Source organism: Cryptomeria japonica, chromosome 8 (assembly GCF_030272615.1).
Source record: "Cryptomeria japonica chromosome 8, Sugi_1.0, whole genome shotgun sequence".
Lineage (NCBI taxonomy): Eukaryota > Viridiplantae > Streptophyta > Pinopsida > Cupressales > Cupressaceae > Cryptomeria > Cryptomeria japonica.
In genome coordinates, this window is record NC_081412.1 from 5,974,235 (window position 1) to 5,987,291 (window position 13,057).

A 13,057-nucleotide genomic window follows, 5' to 3' on the forward strand; every position below is an offset into this window, starting at 1 on the left:
TAACTTACATTACGATGTTGCTATTTATTGATGTAATACTTGATTTGGAGTTGAGCAAATTGATGCCATAGACTTAGATGAGGAAATTTACATGGAATAGACTAAAGGATAAAAGGTGAAAGGTAAAGAGAATTTGGTTTGTAATTTGAATATATCTTTGTATGAGTTGAGGTTGTCCCCATGATTGTGGAACCAAAATTTTGAAAGAGTATGTACTAGAATTGGGCTTTGAAAGAAGTGATTCTAATTATCGTGTTTATTACAAATAGGTAAAATGTCACATTCTAATTATTATTTTATATGAACTGTTGATATGCTTATCATTGGAGAATATAAAGTATCAATTTAGAAAATTAAAACTTAGTTGTCTAGTAAGTCTGCGACTAAAGACTTAGGAGTTGCTAGATACAATATTGGTATAGAAATGTGAAAGGATTTGTGACTAAACCGAAGGAAGTATCTTGAGACAGTCTTTCAAAATTTTAGAATGTAGGATAGTAAACTGGTAAGTGTTTATGGTGAAAATGGATAACAATAATAACAAAATTGAAAGGCTAAATGAATTCAACCACCAAACCCTAGCCTAACAACAACAAAGATCCACCATAACATATGAAGATTACCTAAGACAATGCAAATCAAATGAAATCACAAAGATTATACCATTACATGTCCAATAAGGTTTTGATCTCCATTCTTCCTATCTCCATTGATCTTGCTTGATATATTTGCTTTCAGATTTTATGTGCACAAGAGCTCAACAAAGAATGGAATGTGGCTGCAAGTAGGATCATAGTGTAGTCAAGTGCATAAAATGATTAGCTAGGTTGATTAGAATGATTGATTAGGGTTGATAATGAAGGAAGCATCTCCTTATATAGAAGACACTATATGAAATGGAGGGATAAGATTGAGAGGTGTAAAAGGAGGTCGACTATGATTAGAGGGTAGGTAGAAGAAATAATAAAATAATGAAAGAGGTAGGTAGTGTAGGAATTAAGAGATGAATGACATGTGTCATGGGTAGAAAAAGGCTAATGAATTAATTAAATAAATAAAGATTTATTTAATTAATAGAAGAAATGAGATCAATTAAATAAATAAGATATTTATTTAATTTAAGAAAAGGATAATTTAAATAAATAAATGTCGAATAGGGTTTTGATCTCCATTCTTCCTATCTAGATTTTTCTTTTCAAAGCTTGATTTTTGATCCCCATGAGTAAGGGCTTTTGTAATTCTTGTTGATCCAAGTTTGGAAGTGGAGTGGAAATGGAATGAGTGGATGAAATGGTAAGGCTATGTGAGTTCTCAAGAGGGCTGGCGATACACTCAATAGATTCTTCGCTAGAACCACTCTTAGGACTATTGATATCAAGAGATGCTTGCTAGTCTATGAAAATAAGGCACATAATAAAAATCCAAAAACCCTTGCCAAGGACCTACAACAAAGATTTATTAGTAGTTTGGATTGTTTCAAATGATCACCCCTTCCTGCAAGCACACAAGTTAGGTAAATTTTAGATCCAAAAAACTTTGTGAAATAGGAGCCTTCAACAATGCGTTTTTTTTACCAATTCAAATATCTGATTCATCATAAAAAAAAAAAACACATGTAAAATTTCAAGAGATTTCCATAAATGTAAGAAAATCCAAAAAATTTGCTAATTTGCTCCAAAAATTAATTTTTTATGAAAAATGTTAAAAAAATCATATAAAATGCAAAATCGATCCAAAAAATTTAAAATTTTTACTGGAGAGTCCTGATGGTCTTCCAAACTTGCATAAAAAAATTTCTACAACAAATCCAAGTAGTTTGTGAGATATGAGTAAAATAATGTAAAACCCTAATTTTCAAAGATCTGATTTTTGAGGAATGATTTTGCATCAAATTTAAAATCACAAAAAACAAATCCTGTGTATAATTATGAGAGATTTCCAAAAATATAAGAAAATCCAAAAAATTCGTTAATTTTCTCTCAAAATTAATTTTTTATGAAAAATCATAAAAAAATCATATAGATTGAAAAATTGATCCAAAAAATTTGAAATTTTTTCTAAATTCTTCTGATACTTTTCTTGACCTGTAAAAAAAAATTTATGCCAAAATTCAAAGCCGTTTGTGAGATCTGATCAAAATAAGGAAAAACCCTAATTTTTAAAGATCTGATTTTTAGGGAAATATTTTGCATCAAAATTAAAATCACAAATAATAGATCCTGTGTATAATTATGAGAGATCTCCAAAAATGTAAGAAAATCTGAAAAATTCTCTCATTTGCTCTCAAAATTAATTTTTTATGAAAAATTATAAAAAAATTCATAAAAAATGAATATGTGCTCCAAAAAATTTGAATTTTGTATTGAGAGCTCCTGATACTTTCTTCAACCTGCAAAAAAAATTTGGTACAAAATTTACTAGCTGTTTGTGAGATATGATCAAATCTCTCCAAGATCTTGATTTTTGGTCCAAAACCCTAGCCGCACAAGGTTATTCTCCAAATTGTTTTACAAAACAGCAATATAGGGTTAGAAAAATCTGCAAAAAACATAGATCTAACAAAAATCCATGTCCCATCGGGCGTGCCAAAATGTTTATGGTGAAAATGGATAACAATAATAACAAAATTGAAAGGCTAAATGAATTCAACCACCAAACCCTAGCCTAACAACAACAAAGATCCACCATAACATATGAAGATTACCTAAGATAATGCAAATCAAATGAAATCACAAAGATTATACCATTACATGTCGAATAGGGTTTTGATCTCCATTCTTCCTATCTAGATTTTTCTTTTCAAAGCTTGATTTTTGATCCCCAATGAGTAAGGGCTTTTGTAATTCTTGTTGATCCAAGTTTGGAAGTGGAGTGGAAATGGAATGAGCGGATGAAATGGTAAGGCTATGTGAGTTCTCAAGAGGGCTGGCGATACGCTCAATAGATTCTTTGCTAGAACCACTCTTAGGACTATTGATATCAAGAGATGCTTGCACCGCTAGAGTAGATGCATTCAGACTTAGTAGCCACAACACTAGGTGGTTCACACCCGATTCCTTGGCATTGCAAATTGTTTGTAGGATGTTCCTGTCGACTGAATACCTTATGAGATAGTGGGAGTTGATGAACATGAAAAATATACTCACCACATCCCATGTCCTTAATCTTTAACTTTTCTTTGAGCTCTGCTTGCTTTGATGTTGAAGGTTTCAAGGATTCTGGATCCACATATGCTGATGAAGGAATAGCTTCTCGATTGATTGGGATTGTTATTTTTGATCGAGGTTGCAGATTGTTGCAATATATGAATGGATTTGGATCCGTTTTGATAGTCACTTCAACTCCATTGTGTGGAAACTTGATGCATCAATGATATGTAGATGGGACTACGCTCATCTCATGAATCCATGGACGTCCTAGCAATATATTGTATGTAAGATCCAGGTCTAGGACTTGACAAACCACATCTTTTGTAACTGGCCCAACTCTGAGAGGTAAGGTGACTGTGCCTTTGGATGAACGCTCTTCATAATCATATGCCTTGATGGTAATTTTGTTTGTAGAATTCACAACTTTATCAGAATATCCCAATTGTTTAATAGTGCTCAATGTACAAATGTTTAGACCTGCTCCTCCATCTATCAGGACTCACTTTATTTGATGTTTATCTAGAAAGGCTTCAATGTGTAAAGGTGCATTATGTGCTGACTTACGGAGGCGTCATCGGCTTCTGTGAATGTAAGGGAATGTGGAACGGACAGGTATCCCACCATGGCTTGAAACTGGTCCATGTTTAGATCAGTAGGAACGGCGGTGTCTCTCAAGATTTTGTCAAGAATAGCTTTATGAGCGGGGGATATGCGTAAGAGCTCAAGTATGGAGATGAGTGCGGGTGTCTTCCTTAACTGTTCTACAAGGTCATACTCAGGTTTGGTTGATTAAGAAGCGGTGTTTTTAGTTGAAGCACCTAGCAAAGTGATTTTACCTCGACGAGTTGTAACATGACATTCAGAGGTAGGTTTGGAAGAAGATCCAACACCTTTTAGGACAATCTTAGGTCTCTGAGTAGGATTCTCAGGGTTTTTGTCCTTGATGATAATGGTAGAGACGTAATTGTCCATCGAAATGTGATTGATGGTTGAATCATAGTTGTAGGATGCTCTGGTATAGTTGGTTTGATCATCTGTGGCTTTAGCTTTTCCCTTGTCATGCTTTGGGAACAGCTCCTTAAACATCTCATGTTCTTGATTGGATGAGTGTCCCTCAATCTCAATGTCACCCCTATCAATGAGATCTTGCACGATGTTCTTTAGTCGATGACAATTTCCTGTCTTATGACCCTTGCTCTTATGAAATTCACAATACTCATCATCATTCCACCAATTTGGTTTAACCTTTGGTTCATATGGAGGAAAATCTGGAACTGTGATTACCTTGTTTGACACTAACTTTTTGAAGACTGACTCAAGTGGTTCTCCCAATGGAGTGTACTTCCTTTGTGATCTAGAAGTTGTTTGAGTATTCACTTGATTGTTTGTAGAACTTGATCCCGAAAAGATGAATTTGGGTCGCACTGTATTGGCATCAACAACACCATCATTGACTGTGTTCTTGTTTTTATTCCAAAATCTTGGCTTGTCTTTTCCTTTAAAGTCATATTTGTTCTCCTTAAATATATTAATGACTCCTTGCTCAATTAGGACCTTTTCTATTGCTAAGCCTTTTTCAATAACGTCCCTGAAGGTGGACAAACAGGCTTTCCTTAGATCATAGCCAATGTCTTTGTTAACGTTTTGTGTGAACATCTCTACCATTTGTTTTTGTGGAATTTCACAAGAGCATCTGCTAGCTAGATTCCTCCATCTTTGTAAAAATGATGCAAAAGACTCTCTCTCTTTTAGCTTGGTGTTGCATAAAGTAGTGACTGATATGTCTGTCTCTATATTGTAGGAGAAATGTTGAATAAATGCCTCTGCTAAGTCACCCCATGACTTAATACAAGGTGGGAGTTGGGAGAACCATTCCATAGCTTGATCACCTAAGCTTTGTGGGAATAATCTCATCAAATATGTCTCTTCTGAAGCTACTTCAATGCAAGCTGTGAAAAACTATCTTATGTGTGCCTTAGGATCCCCTTTTCCTCTATACTTATCAAATTTAGGCGTCACAAAGTGTGTAGGAAATGGAGGCATTGGAATGCTCTTGTCGAATGGATAAGGACATATGTCTCTCATTGTGTATGTTGGCTTCGGTGTATTTATGTCCTCCATTTTCTTTTGTAAGTCCCTCATTTGTTGCTCCAAATTGCTCTTAGGTGGAGATCGATTTCTTGGACCATACCCAATGCTTGAGGCACCAATTGGAGGAGAAGCATGTTGCATATATGGATGATATTGATCATACACATGTTCATATCGAGGAGGTCTATAGTGATGCTGCATATATGGACCACTTGGTATAGATTCATGTTGAGGAACGAAATATTTATTTTGTCCATGTATACCATACTCTACAGGCATGTCATGTTCTAATGTGTTGCCCCCAAATTTGACACGGGGTTTCCTTGTGTCCAAATTTTGAGCATGCCTTTGAATATCCAATTGTTTTGGTGGTTGATCCTTAGCATTTGTATGTGATTGAGCATATCTTTTTGCATAAGACTTCCATATTGGTCTGCGAAGGTGAGTATCATATGCTTGACCATGTGTATGTGGGACCTCTAGTTTTTGAAACAAAGATGATGGTGATTGAGGCACAAGATGTGGTCCTCTATTGCCTCCACTATTAGGCCTCCTTTGATCCATGTTGGAGTGAGTTTGTTGCAAAGGTCGATTTTCCATTATTTGAGACATGTCAAAATCATGAGGTATCTTGGCTCCACTTTGTGCCATCATTTGTAAGAAGTATTGTCTATCTCTCCTCATTATTTCCTCAATCAGTTGATTGAAGCGGGGGTCCATAATGGATTCTTCCACATCTGCTGAATGTACTGAAAAGTTGTCCATATTGTCATTGTGTGTATCATTGTTGTTTGTAGTGTCCATGTTCTCAACATTTGGAATGTTTCTATAGGCATCCATGTCAGGTAATGTGTTATGATCGGTATTGAAAAAGACATCATTGTCATACTCATAAGAACTCATGTTTGCGGACTCTTGAGCCTCTTTAGTTTCTCTCCTAGATTTTTGAAGACGAGTTTCAACCATGAACTAGGTATTGACCAAGATGTGTGAGACTAGATGAAAATGGAAAAAGTATGGAAGACCAAGAGTTGGATGGAGTGTAAATGAATCTGAGGTGTACTTGCAATGTTCAAAGTGTAAGACCAAGTATGTATGTAGTAGAGTAGGTGTGACTTCCAAAGAGAGGATAGTTTCTCTTGATGAGGTAAGTTGACCTTGACTCTAAGTAAGACCAAATGAGACCCAAAGGTGATAGACCTTGATGAGGGACCACTTAGCAAAGTGTTGTTGTATGTAGTGTGTTGACAAAGTATGATGAGGACAAGCAAGTGACCTTTTGACTCAAGTTTAGACAAGTGTGAATGTAAAGCAAGATGTGAAGCAATGATGGACTGTGTGAGACCCAAAGACAAGTTGAAAGCTAGATGAAAACCTAGAGAAACAACCTAGGAAGCTCAAGAATTCCGAAACTGATTGCTCTTGTTTGCTGGACTGTAAAGTTTTTCCAATTTGTGAAGTTGTTGGTTGTGACCAAATCTGAATGTTTGATTGTTTTCCATGACAAGAGGACACAATGTTGATGAGGACTCAATGTTTGCAAGTGTTTAGACTAACAATGACTCCAAGAAAAGTGTGTTGTTTGATGTAAAATTATTTTGCATACACTTAAAGACACAAAAGACACAATGTTTTGCTGTTTGGTCTTGAATGTTTGACTGCTTAAAATAAGTCAAGGACAATTCTTATGGTTGGCCAAGACAATAGTTGTTGATCGCACATGGGGTTTTACCCTTGAGGCTACGCTATTCAGAGTGGATACTTAGATGCTTGACCTCACTAGCTCCACCCTCAGCACTCACTTCTCGGATCAGCCAAGCATCAGTCCCCACGAAAACTCCCCGTGGTGAACTTTGTATCTCTACTAAGAACCGTATGTGTGTGGGCCGCTACCAGAGGTTCGACCTCCTGCCCCAAAAACTAGAAGGATTTGGGCTTCTAAAACAAAAAGGTGCTAGTAAGGGCATCCGCTCATGTGGCCATACATGCGGCACTTTCAGCTTTGTAAATACAGAAGGCTCCCAGTTGGTAGGGGTTACGCCCTACAACTGATCAAATAAATTTGATCAAACAGGTTTATGGGGAGACATAGTGTTGGTATGAACTAATCAGCACACGTTATTCATAGTTTTCACCATTAATACAGTTATTTATAGTGGTTTTGAAGAAGATGGCTTTTCTTTTGCTACCACTTGGGTCGTTCTCTTCTCACTAGTAGTCCTAATGACCACACGGGAAGACAGGCCCTCTAAAGATTAAACAAAAAGAGCCTATTGCTCAAGACACAAAAGACAATGATTAAATTTTAGTGCACCAATTGAAGTGTTTGCTAGTCTATGAAAACAAGGCACACAATAAAAATCTAAAAACCCTTGCCAAGGACCTGCAACAAAGATTTATTAGTAGGTTGGATTGTTTCAAATGATCACCCCTTCCTGCAAGCACACAAGTTAGGTAAATTTTAGATCTAAAAGACTTTGTGAAATAGGGGCCTTCAACAATGCGTTTTGTTGACCAATTCAAATATCTGATTCATCATAAAAAAAAGACCACCTATAAAATTTCAAGAGATTTCCAGAAATGTAAGAAAATCCAAAAAATTTGCTAATTTGCTCCAAAAATTAATTTTTTATGAAAAATCATAAAAAAATTATATAAAATGCAAAGTCAATCCAAAAAATATGAAATTTTTAATGGAGAGTCCCGATGGTCTTCCAAACTTGTATAAAAAAATTTCTGCAACAAATCCAAGTAGTTTGTGAGATATGAGTAAAATAATGCAAAACCCTAATTTTCAAAGATCTGATTTTTGAGGAATGATTTTGCATCAAATTTAAAATTAAAAAAAATATATCCGATGTATAATTCTGAGAGATTTCCAAAAATGTAAGAAAATCCAAAAAATTCTCTCATTTGCTCTCAAAATTATTTTTTCACTGATCCAAAAAATCTAAATTTTTTGTTGAATCCTTCTAATTTCTTTCTTGACTTGTTAAAAAAATTTGATTCCAAAATTTGAAGCCATTTGTGAGATCTGATCAAAATAAGGAAAAACCCTAATTTTTAAAGATCTGATTTTTAGGGAAATATTTTGCATCAAAATTAAAAAAAAAAAAAATAGATTCTGTGTATAATTATAAGATATTTCCAAAAATGTAAGAAAATCCGAAAAATTCTCTCATTTGCTCTCAAAATTAATTTTTTTATGAAAAATCATAAAAAATTCATAGAAAATGAAAATGTTGTCCAAAAATTTTGAATTTTGGATTGTGAGCTCCTGATACTTTCTTCAACCTGCAAAAAAAATTTGGTGCAAAATTTCATAGCCGTTTGTGAGATATGATCAAATCTCTCCAAGATCTTGATTTTTGGTCCAAAACCCTAGGTGCACAAGGTTATTCTCCAAATTGTTTTACAAAACAGCAATATAGGGTTAGAAAAATCTGCAAAAAATATAGATCTAACAAAAATCCATGTCCCACGTGGCGTGCCAAAATGTTTATGGTGAAAATGGATAACAATAATAACAAAATTGAAAGGCTAAATGAATTCAACCACCAAACTCTAGCCTAACAACAACAAAGATCGACCATAACATATGAAGATTACCTAAGACAATGCAAATCAAATGAAATCACAAAGATTATACCATTACATGTCCAATAGGGTTTTGATCTCCATTCTTCCTATCTCCATTGATCTTGCTTGATATATTTGCTCTCAAATTTTATGTGCACAAGAGCTCAACAAAGAACGTAATGTGGTTGCAAGTAGGATCGTAGTGTAGTCAAGTGCATAAAATGATTAGCTAGGTTAATTAGGTTGATTGATTAGCTAGGGTTGATAATGAAGAAAGCATCTCCTTATATAGAAGACACAAATATGAAATGGAGGGATAAGATTGAGAGGTGTAAAAGGAGGTCGACTATGATTAGAGGGTAGGTAGAAGAAATAATAAAATAATGAAAGGGGTAGGTAGTGTATGAATTAAGAGATGAATGACATGTGTCATGGGTAGAAAAGGTTAAATAATTAATTAAATAAATAAAGATTTATATAATTAATAGAAGAAATGGGATAATTAAATAAATAAGATATTTATTTAATTTAGGAAAAAGATAATTTAAATAAATAAATGTATTTATTTAAATGAGAAATAAGGCTAGAAGAGGATAAATGAATTAATTAAATAAATAAAGATTTATTTAATTAATAGAATAATTAGGCTAAAATAATTAAATAAATAAAAATATTTATTTAATTAGACTGGACAATTTTAGGTGTCTACAGTAAGTATTCCCATACTTATTGAGACAATGTTGATCATAGATTAATGTCCTCAATTTATAGAGGATGTGGAGAACATGAAGAAGTTTCCTTACACAAGTTTGGTAGGATGTCTCATGAAGCTAGGTAAAGAAAATTGGACACATGCAAAGAGAGTGTTCAATTACATGAAGGGGATTCTAGATTATTTAACTTGTCATGGTGTTATTGATATGAGAAAAGTGTTGACTGCATAGGGATTTGTTGGTTTGGATTGGGGTGGAGATCTTAATAACTTGATGCTTGTTCTAATTCTTCGACACCACTTGCAATCTTGCATTTCCACCTTCTTACTTGTCTTCCGTCCAAGTATGGGTCATGATTGTTAGGACTAGGGCACCCAATGCCATGGTCCTCTCAATTAGGACCCATTTATGGTCCTTATAACAATCATCTCAAATGAGCAGGAAATTTGATCTCATCTTGGCCTACTCCAAAAATTCAATTAATTTTTGAGTAGTCAACTATAAAAGGAGGTCCTACCCCTCTCATTTGAAAATCTAATCTAACAATTCCTAATATCCCAATTGCACTCCAGAATATTCAAGTGGGCAAGTAATCAAGCATTCATGAAGCATTGAAGAAGAAGTGAAGTCAAGTTCAAGAATTCAAGAGGGTATCCATGATCAATATTTTTTTTACATTCTACAAGACATCCTAAAACCCTTGCATGAGGATCCAAACAAAAATTCATCAAGGTATACATTTCAATTAAAAGTATTTCATTTCATATTTGGCCTTTTCCCTTAAAAGAAAAGCATATTGCAACGATTTCCAACCATTATCTCAATTTCAAGGTTAATTCTTAAACTGGAATGTGACCCAAGGCAAATCCCTATCCACAAGATTTTATCTCTCTTTCTATGTGCAGAAAATTGGCTCAAGAGTTGTACTCGGGGATTTCAGTAAATTTAAGACCTTTTTGTATTGTTTGTCCATGTCATTTTTGAATAATATAACTATGAATGTTGTATGGTGATGGGTTTTCTACTGAAAGGATTTCCCACATAAATCTAGGTGTCTTGTGTAATCTTGTGGTTGCATGTTGTTCCATTTACTTTTGCAAATATTAGATATTTTTTTTAACGGTATTGACTATTATCTATCTAAGTTTCGTCATCTCAATCAATCAATCATTTGCAATAGGGGTGAAAATATCTGACATGTATCGCTACCCCTCTTCATCAAAGGAGGTTCCAACCGTCAATTGGTTGATCTCTTTCTCTTCTTCTAGGTAATTAACTCCCCTAAGTTTGGCTTCCCCAAACATGGATGATGGAATCAAATCCTTCTTCAAAATATCATAATAATGAATTTAATGTCCTTTAAACAAGAATGGTTTGGATGTAGTCAACATGTTCCGACAATATAGTTTTCTTAAATTCTTGTTGTACCCTTCACAAAGGCAAATCCCTTATTTACCATTAATAGGGATAAATCCTTACTACCGCTTTAATAGAAGTGATGAGACTTCTTAGGCACCATACAATATTTTGTAGTCTCACTCTGAATTGTGAGGTTTTTGGTCATGTATTTACTTACTATGTGCATCTTTAGTCCACAAAAATTAGGTCACTTTTAGTTGGGGTAGTTAAGATAGAATAAACAAATAAGGTGGAAATAATGTGATGATTTGATCTCCTCTCTTAATCCCACTCTTGTGTTTGCCAAATATTAATAATCAACAACTATATCACTTGCCCTTACTTTATTACATGTTTGATAGTTAATTTTAGAGGAATCCTATTTTGAAGCTTGCCAGATGCATCTCTCTCTCCAAGGATTAACAAATATCACTGAATCATCCACTATAATGTCCCTTCTTGGGATCTTCTATATTTCTACCCTAGAATATCATTTTGATTTAAGTCTAAGGAGGTAATCCATTTACACACATAACTTTATAAAAATATTATCAAATGTAATACACAATTTAAGATAATCCTAGTTTAGGTCCTACAATAATATTAATAATCATTAAGAAGTAAGAATACATGATAACATCCAAGCCTACAAGAATTAACATCAAATCTCAAAGATTTCATGATAACATATAAATTCATATCAAGACCATTCCTATTTGAACCAAAATACATCAATAGCATTAATAATTATTCAAAGGCATATTCCTATAGTAACCATATTAGGAATTCATTAGAATTGTTTGCAAACCACAATCTCAAGTATGGTTGTACTTGTATTGTGAGAGCATGGGTAGATGCATGTCCATCCATCTTGGGTTGGCATACTTGAGAAGGCCCTCAAGCCCAAACACACTCATTCGCTTCTCGTGACATACTTGATAGGTCCCTCAAGAATAAGAGCACTTATTTGATTCTTGATTGAGGAACATGGTAGGATCTCAAGTCCATTCTATCCTTTAGTCTACCTTGGAGGTGCACCATCCTTCTTGATCAATCTCGAGTACTCATTTGCCTCCCATCCCACAAGCATGACAAGATCTCCAATCGACCCATCTCGAGGTGGTATGCTTCATAAGACATATGAATATTGCCTTCCTTAACAAGCCTAATAGCATTCATATGCCTCTTGGTCCACGAGCCTTCATCTCAAGGTAGTATGCTTGATGAAGGAAAGACCGATAAGTTTCACCTCTCATGAACTCGAAAGGCTAGATGTCTTCCTATTTGCAAGCCATTTTTAATAAATTCAAAACTAATTAGCTATGTGAATTTGCTATTAAATACTCGGTAAAAGAAATGCAATTAAATTGCTTGCAATGAGCAATCACTTATAGTTATATCTATGTATCTAATTATTCTTAAAATTATCCTACAATATTATTATTGTTGAAGGCAACATTTGTGTAGCGTTGTAAATTGTACACCCTTTATTAGTGTGTCCAAATTCACACTCTCCTAGCACCTATTTTAGTATTTCCCTTTCCTCTATGCATTATAGGAGCTTTATTGTAATTAATTAATATTTAATTCAATATTATGGGTCCTATTTCACTTTATTACATCATCACACTCTTATTTAGGCCCTTAATTCTAGGCGTGCTCTTTATCATTTTATCTTGATTTTTCCTTAATCTTGCCCTAATTTCAACTCCCAAAGCATATTTTGCATAAGCACCTTGAATTGTCGCATTGAGCTAGAATTGACTTTGTAATCACGATACCTTGCATCCCTAAAAGTTTGGAAAAAAGTCAACCAAACCATGGTGTGACACCATGGTCCCGACTTTTTCTCCCCAAATTTTTGGATTATGTTTTGGCAGTGTTATAATGTTTAAATCTTGCTTTGTGCAAAAGTGTATCAATTCTAGGTCGACCTAAAGGTGATTTTAGTTATAAAATCTCTATATAAGGCATCCTTCTCAACTCATTTTGGATCTAAGACTGTAAGCATCATAAGTATTCGACCTAAAGCATTCAAGTGTTCAAGCATTCATCATCAAGCATTTCTAGAGATCTTGAAGGCTACATATTCTTCATTCAACCATTGCAAAGCAAATTACATAATTC